Source organism: Lactuca saligna, chromosome 7 (assembly GCF_052625555.1).
Source record: "Lactuca saligna cultivar CGN05327 chromosome 7, ASM5262555v1, whole genome shotgun sequence".
Lineage (NCBI taxonomy): Eukaryota > Viridiplantae > Streptophyta > Magnoliopsida > Asterales > Asteraceae > Lactuca > Lactuca saligna.
Window position 1 is genome coordinate 69611858 of NC_136423.1, and position 15227 is coordinate 69627084.

General features: G+C 35.9%; 1 long non-coding RNA gene across 1 annotated transcript; it reads left to right on the forward strand.

The window, feature by feature from the left end:
- The first annotated feature begins 3136 nt into the window (after nucleotides 1-3136).
- On the forward strand, nucleotides 3137-4986 carry LOC145006422 (uncharacterized). The gene is made up of 4 exons (XR_013662896.1): nucleotides 3137-3525; nucleotides 4222-4317; nucleotides 4408-4487; nucleotides 4601-4986. It is a non-coding gene; the product is annotated as an uncharacterized LOC145006422 (long non-coding RNA).
- Nucleotides 4987-15227: the final 10241 nt, after the last annotated feature.

The following is a 15227-nucleotide window of genomic DNA, read 5'->3' on the forward strand; positions in this document are numbered from 1 at the left end:
CCAATAGCCTCATAATTTCGACGATTTCATCTTAGAGATATTAAGGCTGAAATTTTGACTCCTCTCTCCTTTCTCTTCATGTTCCTTGGTTGCTAGGGTTTGGGTGTGAACCAATAGAGGCACAAAACTTATGGTGCTTGCTTCCAAGAGTTCTTCAAGAAGATTTTTGATTAGTTATTTGCTACAATAACTAAACGGTAAGTAAACCCTACTTTTTTCTTGTGAAATTCGAGAATTACCTAGGGTTTATAGTTTTTTTGTTCAATAGAATATTACTTCAATAGTGTTATGAAATAGATCTCTAGGTTGCATGTACCCTTAAGTGTTGAGGATTTATCCATGTTAATACATGTAAAACCTATCAGATAAGAGAGAGGGGGGGTACAACAACAAATAGTTTCGTAATCATTTTTCTAATCACGTGATCACCTTTCGTTTTTGTGTCCTCACACCTCTAAGCAAAACGGGCGCTCCGAATGCATGGTTCGCACTATTAATAACATGATGTGCACCCTTCTTTTTAATTCTCATCTCGCTCCCACTTTGTTGTTCGAAGCCCTTAACAATTCCAATGAATGATCTTGGGGATCTCAACTACTTTCTTGGGATTTTAGTCACTCACTCTCATCATGGTCTTTTTCTCTCATAGAGAAAGTATGCTTCGAAGATTCTTAAAAAGGGTTCACATGCTTTAGTACAATCCAACCCGTATTCCTGCCGAGACGAATCACAAACTGAATGCCGCTGGCCCCCGTTGCTGATATGTCATTGTATTGCAGCGTTGTCAGTGCTTTGCAGTATCTTACCTTTACTCGTCTGGACATTGCTTTTTCGGTTCAACATATATGTTTGTTTATGCATGATCCCCAGGAACCTCACCTTTATGTCCTTAAAAGAATTTTACGCTACATTCGAGGGACTCTAGACCACGGCATGTAGCTCCATGTATCCCCTACATTAGATCTTTGTGCCTACTCTGATGCCGACTGGGGCGGATGTCCAGTCTCTCGCCGTTCGACTTCATGATACTGTGGGTTTCTCGACGACAATCTCATCTCCTGGTCTTCAAAACAGAAAGGGCTAATTTCTCGGTCCAGTGCAGAGGTTGAGTATCGAGGTGTGACAAACGTCGTTGCAGAGACATGTTGGGTTCGTAATCGTCTTCGTTTAGCTTCGGTGCCCGCCTACGAAGGCCACTATTGTCTATTGTGACAATATTATATATATATATATATATATATATATATATATATATATATATATATATATGACATCAAACCTAGTTCAACACAATATACGAAGCACATAAACATTGATATTCATTTTGTTTGTGATCTGGTTGCTAGGGGCGACGTTTGAGTTTTTCATGTGCCATTGCCGTTCGACTTCATGATACTGTGGGTTTCTCGACGACAATCTCATCTCCTGGTCTTCAAAACAGAAAGGGGTAATTTCTCGGTCCAGTGCAAAGGTTGAGTATCGAGGTGTGACAAACGTCGTTGCAGAGACATGTTGGGTTCGTAATCTTCTTCGTTTAGCTTCGATGCCCGCCTACGAAGGCCACTATTGTCTATTGTGGCAATATTATATATATATATGTATATATATATATATATATATATATATATATATATATATATATATATATATATATATATATATATATATATATATATATGGCATCAAACCTAGTTCAACACAATATACGAAGCACATAAACATTGATATTCATTTTGTTTGTGATCTGGTTGCTTGGGGCGACGTTTGAGTTTTTCATGTGCCATCTTCCGCTTAATATGCCGACATCTTCACCAAAGGCCTTCCGACTCAACTTTTTAATGATTTCAAATCTAGTTTGAACGTTCAGATTTCTCCTCCTGATAAAACGGCAAGGGATGTTACCACATATATATATATATATATATATATATATATATATATATATATATATATATATATATATATATATATATATATATATATATATATATATATATATATATATATATATATATATATATATATATATATATATATGTTACAATTTTATCCATTTAGTTAGCCCATTGTATATCGGCCCAAGCGGCGCTCCTTGTATTGTACTTATGCGTTTAGCTAATGTTATTGGATTCATGGGGAAATACATATCTTTAATATAAACTTCCTATTCTAATTTAGTCACTGTAAGGTAAAGTAGGTCAAGTATCTTTGTTTAATTAGAAAAAAACTTTAAAATAAGTTAGACATAATAAATAAAAATAAATTATAGTTTGTTTGTGCCTGATCGTGGAAACTGATTTATATATTTCATTATCATGTATTTCAAATTCGTCATGTATTTCAATCAATTAGTGAGATATATAGACACTACAAGAAAAGTCACTTTTATTGACCAAAGTTTTAGTGACCACCAAAAATTTGGTCATTAATATGCTCATTTAGTGACTATATATTAAGTTCTCACCGACTTTTGGTAATATTACAAGTTTAGTGACCAATTCTATTATGACCGTCACTCACCGATCACTAACCGTAATTCTTTTTGATGGTTATATATTTAATTTCATAACAACTATTAGTGACTAAAAAATGGTCACTGATTTGACGATCAATGACCAAAAATAGTTGTCACTGTATTAAAAACTTAGTGACCAAAAATAATGGTCATTAAATGCAACTTGTTTATCAAACCCACATTGTGACGACTTAACATGGTCACTGAATTACAACATAAAATAATTAGTGACTAGAAAAAAGTTGTCATTATATGTATGAAAAATAATGACATTTTAGTTGAAGTTTTACAAAAAATTTTGAACCGCCAAACAGTTACTTTTAACAGGAAAAAAAATACTTAATTTTGATTCATAGCGACTAACCCTAAAAGTTACTAACATATAGTTACTTTAAACTGAAAAAATACAATAAAACGATGTCTATCCTAATGACAAAAAAGATAAACCTTATATGGATGAAAATGTCAGAAATAGAAAAATTAGATCAAATCAATACACTTCATCAAACCACAAGGGTTAAAATGTAATTTACCCTAAAATACGAGTGTCAGATACAAGACACGTAGACCATTGCACATATAACCAATCTCTCTGATCGTTTCTCCGTCGTTCTCCTCCACCATCTGCAAGCCCTAAACCTTCCCCAATCTCCAATTCATCGTCTCCAAATCCAATTTCTACTACCTAGGGTTTTTATATCAGCTGAGAGTTTCAAGGATCTGGTAAAAAACAAGTTCGAAGGCAATCAACCATACCGATAACTCCTCGTACCGATTTCATACGCGACGATCGGAACACAAACCGAAACCCTATTAGTACTGCTTCATCATCGCGATCTGAGTGGTGTACAATCGACGAATCATTGGGGCTATCGGAGCAGGATTATGTTGGTTACGCTCGTATGTTTTTCATATTTGGATTATTTTGCTACCAATGTCGTGGGCCGTCAGTTGCTACTACTTCTAACTTGTCCTTCGTGACTCTCACTCTCTCCCCCAAATCTGCCTCTGTAAGTCAATTTCATTTTCAATTTGGGAGAAATCCTCACATACTATAAGCACATTTTGATTTATTCTCTTTACAATAAGTTGAATCTTGCTCTTCATTTTGATATATAAACATTTGACGCAAGAAACATCATTTGCAATGGCACAAACTTGTTTGGTCAGTGTCTGTATTCCAGATTTACATTTTGAATTCAGAAAGTATCTTAAGACATTGTTATACTTCAAGTTGGAAAATTATGATAATGTGAATGCAAACTTGGTTTGACATAAAACATCAAATTTCAGCATTTTCGTGGTGGCTGCAATAGCATTAGAACTAGAATTAGATTAAATATTATAGAGGAATCTAGAAGAAATGGATCTGAGGCATAATGGGGATATATCCAAGGTAGATCCTCACAGGGGTGTACTTACAGTCACAATGTTTGTAATGCTTGGAAACATGATTAAGCATGATCACTTTGTTGCTCCCGTTTCTCATCATATATGTTTTTTTCTTCACTCTTGCTTGCTTATACACTATATACATATTCGGAAGCAATCATGGGATCCATTCCTTATACACTCTGATCCATTATTTGCTAACTCGCTTCAGTATATCTCTAACATCCTTCTGCTATTGGATCTAAAAATATTCATATTATAGTGCACTCCTTTTCTCATTCATGATAATTGAGGAGATTATTTTTTTGTTATAGGTGAAACACGCCGGAAGGACTCAAAATTTTGATGACAATAATGATTCAGAGTAGAGTTTTGCATCAAATTATGCAGAAGAGGCAGAAGAATCCAACGTATTTGTCACTTTCTCCTTAATTGATGGACAAGAATATCATGTCTCCCATGCATGTTGACTTCATCTTGTTGCTTTTTCTCTTTTCTAGATCTCTATTTAGCTTGATATTTGACCGTGGCAGATTGTCAAGCTTAGATTGCTGATACCTAAACAACTTCAAAGATTCATGTATGTAGCTCATAAAGTCATAACATATGTTTTTGTATTACCTCTTAAAAGAAATTCATTGTTTTCTTCATAACCATTTTAGGAATTAATCTTTCTGTTTGGTGATTTCTCAGGTTCTTGGATGCAAAAAACGAGAATAAATTTTGTTGTAATTGACTCACTTGATGCACCTTCCAGGTTATATGACATTGAAAAGTTTGTAAATAGCCTAAAACCGAAAAAGAGCAACATAAAAAAAACAACGTTTGATTTCTTGATTTAATTTGAATTATTGATTGATTTCAGGAGGGAATAATGTCAATGGACAAGAAGTCAAAGTTTCTTAAATTTGAATATGAGAAGGTGATTGACTTCTACATATGTTCACAGATTGATGTAATATTTTTATATTTTCATGGTAAAGAAGAGGTTGTGTATAATCCTACTTTGTACAAAGGTGAATGTATGATGTGCTTACCTTTTAGTCACTTATGTATTGTATATTATGCGTTTGTTTAAATTTGAGAATAGTTCTATGCTAGTTACTTAAATGGGTTAAATGTAATATATAACAACCGAAATCAGTGACAACTTTGGGTAACTCAGTAATGACTTTTATTGGTTGCTAATTGGGGAAATCAGTAACGACTTTTTATGATCACTAATTGGACAAAACAATGATGACTTTCATTGATTAGTGACAACATTTGGTGACGAAACAGGTCATCACATATTTAGTGACCAATATATTTTAGTCACTAATTAGTGACCACCTTTATATTTTGGTCACTAATCAACTTTTGTGATGGACCTATAGTGACGATCAGAAGTTTGGTCACTAAATCAGTTAGTAACGACTCCTTCTATTGTTAGTGACCATTTTGTTTCGGTCAGTAATTGACATTTTTTTTGTAGTGAGACCTAAAATATTAATTACAAATTTTTATGCTCATTTGAGATGGTTGAGTTTAACATTTCAATCATGATGTATTTGAATTAGTTATTGAAGTATAAAGAGGCAATAAATTAAATACATTTTGCGTGCATATGTTTATGACAATTTAAATTTTGTTTTCGTTACTGAACATATGTATGCAATAGCATAAAAATAAATATTTCAGTGTACCCTATATCAATTTAATGAAAAACTGAATATTAATAATAAAATACTAGAATATAATCACTAGTAATAATACATATGGTGTAAAAAAAGTATAGTGATCTAAATAAAATTGTTTTAGGACAATGAATATAAATAGGTGGGGTATTTTTTTATAAGGTTTAATGTTACGAAAATCATTATTAATATGAGCTTATCCTATTTTAATTTTAATATTTTTTTGTTCCCTATATATCATTATATCTTGGAAAATTTTCATTTTTGAGTCATTATTACGGATATGTTATGGTGATGTGTCATTTTGGCTGCCATAATTTTTTTTTCTTAGTTTGCATTTAGTCATAATATTTATTTTCCAGCTTGTGTTTTGTCCGAGAATTCTTACTGTTCTCCATTTGTCATTATTTTTTAGATTTTTTAAAAATTTTAGCTCTTAATCCATTTACAGTAAATACTTTAAAGTGAAAAAAAAGACCATCAATGACTAATAATTTCACGTCACCATGACAATGTATTCCTAAGAACTGTTATAATTATTATTATTTTATCAAAACTAATATTTGTTCATGAAAATAATTTAGAACGTTATAAATATTTGAGTATCTTTTACATGGCTTTTGGCTACTTCTTCTTCTTCTTTTTAATTTTTGTATATCCTTTTTCAGTTTTGACCATCAATAATATACTTTAGAGAACTAATCCATGGATTTTCAAATAAACGCCACAATATTATATTCTTCTTTGTAAGGAGGACATTAGGACAATATTTGAAAGTACGAAATAATTGAAGGGGGGGGGGGGGGGTTAATATGGGAAAATAGGCCAGCATTGTACTGTCCTTGAAACATAGATTTGGTGTCACGTGTGGATGTATGATAGACATCGGAAAATGTCGAGTTTGGTTGCATGTTTGCTTTAAAATGAGTGGCATATTCTAGGCATTTTAAAATGTTCAAATAGATTAATGATTGTTTTTGTAGATTAATTTATGTTTTGTTTTTAAAATATATAAATCAATGAATACCCTATTGACCATATAATTAAAACCTCTTTTATAAAACTATTAATCTTACCAAAAGACTTATAGTCAAGTGGTATCGGACGTTGTTTTTCCTTTTTGAGATCGAAAGTTCTAGTTTTGTTAGAGATCTAGATAGATTTATGAGTAGTTTAGGAGTAAAGTAGATATATCACTTACAACAAATTATCAATTTCAAAAATAACATTGATAGTCATTTTCAAACTATAATTACTAAAATAAATTTGGTTTGAAAATCATGTTTTTTAAAGGTCAATATGAATATTTCAACTTGGTTCGAATATCTAATTTTCTAAAAGGGGATATTTTATTCGAGATCATAAAGTATTTTCAAAAAATATATTTTTTGGTTTTTTGAACCCATTTTGATTTTCGAATCCACAAAAATTCCAATAAACTAAATATGACATAAGGTTATTTTGAGTCAAACCAAGCCTAAGGGATCTTATATATAAGTGTATATATATTGTTTAAGTATGATACAATGATGTTATAATATATATATTTGGAGTTCATGTTACAATCACTACTAGAAAAAAAGCATTTTACGATGCTCATTGCACGTCGTAAAAGTCTCAGATGACGCGCAAATGCGTGTCAAGGAAGGCCCTGTCATAAAGAGAGGCGACGCGCTTTTGCGTGTCATTTATAGACGACGCGCATTTACGACACTGATTTACAACGCGCGTTTACGACACACAATGCGTATCAAGAAAGACCCTGTCATAAAGGAAGACGACACGCATTCGCGTGTCGTAACCTTACGACGCGCGTGTTAATGACACACAATGCGTATCCTTAAAACCCTTGTAAAGAAAGGCCATGTCATAAATGAAGATGTCACACATTTTTGCGTATCGTAAATTTAAATGTTTAAAAAAAATATATTTATATATTTATTAATTTTCAAATTAAATTTGCATTTACTATTTCATAATAGAAATAAAATACCATATAAAAAAATACAATCCATTGCATAAAATTTAATGTCATACAATTTTATTTCTTACAATATATAAATTTGCATTCATCTAATCTACTCTTGGAACTGTTAGAGAATAACTATACTAAGATTTGATAAAGAGCATTCTTTGCATCTAGGCGGTTGGTTTCCAAAACACCTGCTACTTTGTTGATCTTGCAATGAAGCTTCCCTGCTGCAATGAATCGTGACAGCTCCTTGTTTCCCCCTTCAAATTCAAACAATCACACACACGTTGTTAAAAAGACCATAATACCCTCATGGTACATATAGGAACAAATAATTCAACGAAAATAATGTTAGATAATTTGCTTACAGATCAATGAAATCGACTGTGACACCAAAAGCCTTTGCCATGGCTTCAATGGTGACACGAAGAGGCACATGCTGATTTATAAGGGGTTGCTTTTGATGATACGAAGAGGCACATGCAGTTCTTCTCAGCATCATAAGCAGAGACACCCAACGAACCATCCTAAACACATACGAGAAAAATGAATTCATAGAGTTCACAGAAAAAAAAGTAGAAGAATATGGTAATCTTGCAAACCTTTCTGTAGCATTGAGATCCCAGCTTGAAGATGTAGATGATAATGAAGACTAGATTAGCTGTAAATAATAAAGTTGGAGAAAAAGAAATTAAAGCAAGAAAAGCTTTTCTAGCTTCTCTGCAAGCATCTGCAATTAGAGATGGCCATTCAAAGCACTTTTAAAGGATCTTCTTTTCCTTGTGACTGCATGCTCTTAATAGATTATAACAAATGCAGTTTATGTTGGATTGATTTGTCATGTTAGTGACACTTGAAGAGCATACCAAAAAGTGAACCAGTTTTTGAACTCTTTATTGAGTGACCACGACGCCATCCCAATTTCAGCATCAATCAGACACCTAGTTATTAACAGCATGATGATAGTAAGATATAGTGAGATGCTATTCAAAATGAAATGAAAATTTTATATTAAATGAAAACAAAACCGATAGGATCTGTGGTTGGAACAACTATTTCAACAAGAGCAGATCCAGGAATAGAAATTAAACAAAAATTAATTAGATGTCATAAAGGGTGTGAGAGATAATAGAAATTGAACAAAAATAAATTACAAAAGAAAAGTAGATTGTACCTCTCATTTTTTCCTTTCTCAACCTGCTTCCTAGCCACTTCTGCTACAGTAAATCCAAAGGTGTCAAACTGCATTGATGTCCCCAAAGAATTACCTTCCAGTTCCTGCATTATAAAAACACAAAGCATGGTCATTAATAGATTAAAAATGATGGCAACTCACACTATCATCACAAAATGCAACATATCATCATAGAAAATGGATCATATTAGGAAACAAAATCACACATACAACTTTCTCATCGTCATCCTAAAAGTTTGAAAGATCTTGTTGCTTTATTTCAGCTCTATTCTTCCTTGATGAAGACTATGTTATTCAGGAAATAAGAGAACTCAATTCGCAGGTTTTCAAGTCGAAAACTGCTACTAGGAGTGGTTCTTCAGTATCTAGACCACTTGGATTCAAGAAGTTCTCTCCTGTGCTCGGGATTGGGGTGAATCACACACCAACAAAATCTCCTGCTTTATTTGCTGCTGCTATTACATCTCAAAATAACCAAATATTGACCTTTATCTGCATTACATATCATTCCTATTACGTCCTGAAGAGTCACAGTTTTAAACTCACCCAATTTATCTGCACCAAATATTGACCTTTATCTGCATTAAATATTATTTACATTCTTTTGGAGGTAGAAAGAGATGGGTGTAACTACAATAGTGTTGGCCTGGCTTCCTGTAACAATGAAAATTTGAACCAATTAATAATAATAATATGTGTAATCAATCAAACTAAAGTTAAACTTAAAGATAAGATTAAGATAGTTTAGTTTAGTTTACAAAAAGAAAGAAAGAAATTGATGATGAGTGACCTCTAACCAAGGGATCTAATGGTGTTTGCTCTTTGTTTTGGTGATTTTGGATTTCCCATGCTGTTGTTGTTCGTTAGGTGGTTTCCAGATGATATCTTCAAGATTGTTACAGAAATTCTTGTAAAACTGCATGCAGCCACCAACATTATTTAAGAATTACCAAAGTCTACAAAAACAAGGAAAAAAGGATAAGTTGCACCTGTAATTACCTCTGGTCCAACATAGTTGGGAGTTCCACAGGTTGTTCGAAGGATACTGACACCCTGCAAACACATAAATTAATGATGATGATCCTGATGGACGATACTATAACAACATATTCAAATCTTACTTCTATTGGCAATGCACTAAGTCCAAAATTTGAAATCTTTAAATTTCCTTGGGAATCTAACAAAAGATTTTCAGGCTGCAAAAGGAAAGCAAGAGGTAAAATAAGTAGATAGTGATTTAAAAGACTGATTTCATATATAATATCTAGGCTGGTTGTCCAAGTTTCAGGTTTTCCAAGATGTGCAGTTTAAAACATGGGCTAAGTTGCTTCCTGAGATTGTGATCATATTTTAGCATAATGTTATGGCATAATGTTACATTAGGGAGTAACTATTAACCGAAAATCCCCACAATCTTATTGAACCCAATTATTTATATCAGGATTTAATAATCGGATTTTAGCTGTAACATCCCGGAATCGCAAGAGTAGAGTTGAAGGGCTAAAAGTGTAAGTTTCAGAGGGTGACTCGGCGAGTCCATGGATAGACTTGGCGAGTCAGGTCGCGACTAAGGTCGCATATCAAGTGGCCTACTCGGCGAGTCCAAAGATGGACTCGGCGAGTAGTGCTGTATGGAGAAAACCCTAATTTTCGGGGTTGAGCCCTATATAAAGAGCATTATGCCCCTCCACAGCCTCCCTTATTCCCCACTTGAGTCCCAGAAACCCTAAATTCGTGGAGAGTCCCATTATTGAGCAAATTAGAGCTTGGAGAGGTGTTGGTTGAAGAAATCTTGAAGGAGAAGTGGCTTGGATCAAAGGGCTTTGCTTGGATTCGAGTTTGGTTGCTATTGAGGCATCTTTTGGAGGTAATACTTTCGTTCTTGGGCTGTATCTTCCTAGTTTCTCATTTTGGGGTGGTGTGGGGAGCTTGGTTGTGTGGCATCTTGATGTTTAGGGGATGGATCTGAGGTTTCTACCTCAGATCTGGAGGGGAGAAGATCTTAAGAGCATTAAAGCCCCTGTTCTTGTGTTGTTAATGAAGCTACCATGTCCCAAACCTTGGTTCTAAGGCCTAGATCTCTTTAGATTCACATAAAGTTTGCCACTTTACGTGATGGATGGATTGTAGGAGGTTGGATCTATGTTTTGGATCAATTTCATGGCCTGAGATGCTTCTGTATGGATTCAGACCGGTGGTACTCGACGAGTTGCTTGAAGATGGCCTGGAACTCGACGAGTTGGAAGAACAACTCGGCGAGTAGGTTGAAGATAGCCTTAGACTCGACGAGTCCCTTTGGACTCGGCGAGTATTGTCGAGGAAGTCCCAATATTTCTGGTTGAGTTGATGAATCGGTGAGTCAAGGGATGACTCGGTGAGTTGGGTGCCAGTGGACTCAGAGTTATTGGACTCGACGAGTCTTGGGGTGACTCGGCGAGTTGGGTCGCTAATTGAGGGAAGTTCTGAGCATAAGGACTCAGCGAGTCATCGGGTTGACTCGGCGAGTAGGGTCAATCAGGGGTTGACTTTGACTTGTCCAAGGTTGACCAGTTGTCTTCCAGGGGTATTTTGGTAATTAAGGGTATTTATTGAGTTGTATGTTTTGATGTTCAGTGGAGGAGTTCGTGTCAAAGTCCGGAGCAGCGAGATCTTATCCTTTCAGCCGACAGTTTCGAGGTGAGTTATCCTCACTATATCAACAGGGTCTAAGGCACCAAGGCCGGCCCTTTATTGGATTGAGATTTGGATATGGTTATTAAGTTACTGTTTGATGTGTCTGCATCCTCATAGCTAGGATGGTACATGCTAGGAGACCTTGTCAAGGTCAGTTTCCCGATATATATAAAGTGATGATATGCTAGTGACCGGTTAGGTCGGTAACCTGGGTAGGGTAATGATATGCTATATGATCTGCTTGTTCGGTTTTTTGGCTATGACTGTTACATGATTGTATGTTTTGTGCACATGGTTGTTTGGGCTGGAGATGGGTTGAGGCGGGTCCTGCTTTGTGCTGTAGGCCAAGATACCCAGGGTGGACCGGTTATTCCGAAGGCCCAGCGAGCGGTCCGGATAGGCTGTAGGCCCCACGAGGGCGGACCAGACGTGTCGAGGCTCGGAGAGCGGACCAGGTCGACTGAAGGCCCGATGCGGGCGGACCAGTCACACTGTAGACTCAGAGAGTGAACCAGGTGGGTTGAAGGCCCGATGCGGGCGGACCAACCCCACTATAGACTCGAAGGACATGACTAGACCTGGAGGATGGATCCAGTGGACTGAAGGCCCGATACGGCAGACCAGTCACACAGTAGACCCGATATGCATGGCTGTTCTATGTTCTGTTATGTTATGTATGTTTTATATGCTTTGGACCAGAAGGTCGTAGCCTGGAAGGGCGTATACGTGGTTGGTATTTTGGGGGTATCTCACTAAGCTTTCGGGCTTACAGTTGTGGTTTAATGTTTTTCAGGTTCTTCATGAGACTGTGGCAAGGCGAAGGCGCGATCGTACCGCTCCTCACGATTTTGTAGCAATGTGATTCTGGGAATACTCTAAATAATTTGTATTTAAAACCTTTTGTAAACATTTTAATGAAAATCGGGTTGTTTTGAAAAATTTAAATTGGTCGTATTTTTCGGATGTTACATTAGCATAGTTGAAAAATGAAATTTGGATTTAATTTAAAATGACATGAAATTTGGTTGATTTAATAGCACCCTTTTGATATTTCTAGTTGTATTTTAGTTGACTAGGTAGATTATTAATCATTTTGGTTTTGGGACTTCTTAATTATGCTCTTGGCATATAACTGAGGCTATTGTAATTGCTATTTTCCAAATATTAGGACACTACATATAAGATATGATAGTTGTGTGTGTGTAAATGTCCAAATAAAGTGTATTCTATACACTGGAATGTCATAGTAACATCTAGTATAACTCAAAAGAAGAATTACCTAATCCTGAAGCAAACTACAATTCAGGACATCTAGAAACAATAATCATGGTTATCTCAACTTCAAATTAAGAGAACTCAGAAAGTATAACCACATCAAAACATGCAATAAAAAACAAATTTGATATGGATATGATTCACCAAAACTTATATTAGGTGAGTGAGTACTGATCTCAAGCTAAGCGATCAAGGTTTCCATATACGACAACGATACCAACGAGTATCTCCTTTAATGTTTTGGACATAACCAGATACGAAGACAAGACATATAAAATCGAACGTATGAATTACTTACTAATATGCGATAACTGATTAGGGATGAGCGGAAAACCTGATGCGCTGCGCGTTGATACTATGATAAGCATATGTTAACGCGTGAAAGAAACTGAAAACCCTAATTCAACTTCTTCTGAATCCCAAACGCCATTTTCAGATGCTTACATGCAAAATACAAAAACCCAACATCTTTTGAGCAGCCATAAAAAACCAAAAAAATACAAAATTAGTTGACTAAGAAAAAATAACCTCAGCCAATGTTGTACCTAGGATTCAAAACAAAAACCCAATGTTTCATTCTTTAATCTTGTGGTATGTTGTGTTGGTGGTATAATGGGGGCTTTATTGGTGGCGCTGGTGAACCAGAAAGAAGACGAAGGATGGTGGGTGGTTGTTGAGTAGTAGGGGGTAGATAGATAGATAGATATATAGAAAAAGAGAGGGAGAGAGAGAGAGAGAGAGAGAGAAAATCAAGTGTGGTGTCTGTGACTGTCCTCAACGTCAAGATTGAGAAAATCAGGTGTGGTGTCTTCGAAGGCACCAATGGGAGGTACATGTTTGCCCTAGATCCTGAACTCCCACCAGATTTCTTCCCGGACTTCATGCTCTTCCATGGGTCGACTTTCTTCCCTTTGCCACTCTAATTATGCAGACGTACCTGCGAGAGTCGGTCCTCGAAAATTTAAGTCTCGAGTGATTCGGAGGTGGGACCACCGGTAGAGGAAGAATCATCGAGCGTTTCTTTCGTTTTGAAGGAGAAGGTTAGGGGAAGCGGTGCGTGGGATCTGAGTGGGGACAGAGGGATTGGCGTTTCGATCTTGAACTGGTATCTTGAGATGGAGGAAGTGTGTGCTTAGGTTTCTAGATGCACTCCAAACTCTTAAAGCTTATCCTGTTCGATGTTGGTGGTGGAAACTTAGGGCTTGCAGAGAGAGAGAGAGAGAGAGAGAGAGTACAGAGGTAAAGGAAGACGAGCCGATTCAAAAGGATGTGCTGATTCAAAAGGATTATTAGGGTTCTATTGTAGGATTCTAGTGTGGATTGAGTTTTTAAGGCTCAATGGCGGTGGCAGTGGCGATGGCTTAGGGTTTACAGAGAGAAGGAAGGAGTGAATGAAAAGGGAGATACTGAGGAGAGAGGGTAGAAGCGGGATTCTTCAAAATTTTAGAATTTCAGACGATTTCGTTTTCCCCCTTTAAAAACGCGCCTTTAGGCAAAAAAAACATAAAGCGACACATTTAGAGTACGCACACTTTATGAAAGGTGCCCTCCGCATTTTTTTTCTTTTCTTACACTAATGTGTGTCCACTATCCTTCAAATTTTGTAAAATTGACATTATTTTTTAGGGCACACACCAATGCGCGTCTGCTATCAGCGAGTGTCATTGTTTGCGCATCATTAAAGGGTTGTTTTCTAGTAGTGAATAAGCTCTAATGATCAATGAAAATCAAATATGAATCTCATGGTGTTGACACAAGGACTTGTAATTGTGTTGCAATCTTGAATACTCGAACGTTAATGCCGTCACCTTTGTGTTTCCTATTAACTAGAACCGTGGACATATCCATAAGAACCACTCAAGACCGAAAACACACTCATTTGGGCCACCCTTGGCTGGAAACACTCTCATTTGGGATACCTTTGGCCATAAACACCTCTAAATGGGCCATAATTGGCCGTAAACACCGTTTTTGACGAAAATCCTCATTATGTGAGAAGTACCAAGGGTTTACGGTCATACCTAGACCGCAAACCCCACCCTATGGCCGCAAACACATTAAATAATTCATGAAAAGTAGTTACAGGGGAGTTTTCTTTTGGATTTTTAGTATGTCAAATATTTACTGGGAAGAGAAATTCAGCTTTGCACCCTTATTACCAGCAAGCTACCATGCACCACACTCAATTACCTAGTGTATAATCCATGACCATTCGTCCTATTTAAATCATGTCCATGGAAGCTCTTCATTTAGTCACCAATATCTTTCATTCTTTCCTTCTTCGATTTCTGTACATTCCAACTTCAAGTACTCAAAATCCTTTCCAGAATAAACTAAGTTCTCTTCAAAAATCTTCATCTAGGTGGTCCTAAGATTTTTGGTAAGTGGTTTCAACAACTCCTAGTGTTTTTACACTTTATTATCTATATTTCATGCTCTTTACACACAAAAATTCGTGTGTAACCTTCTTAGGGTATTAGAAGCTTCAAGGAGTTCATCAAGAGTATCTTAGTGTTTAACCTCACAAAC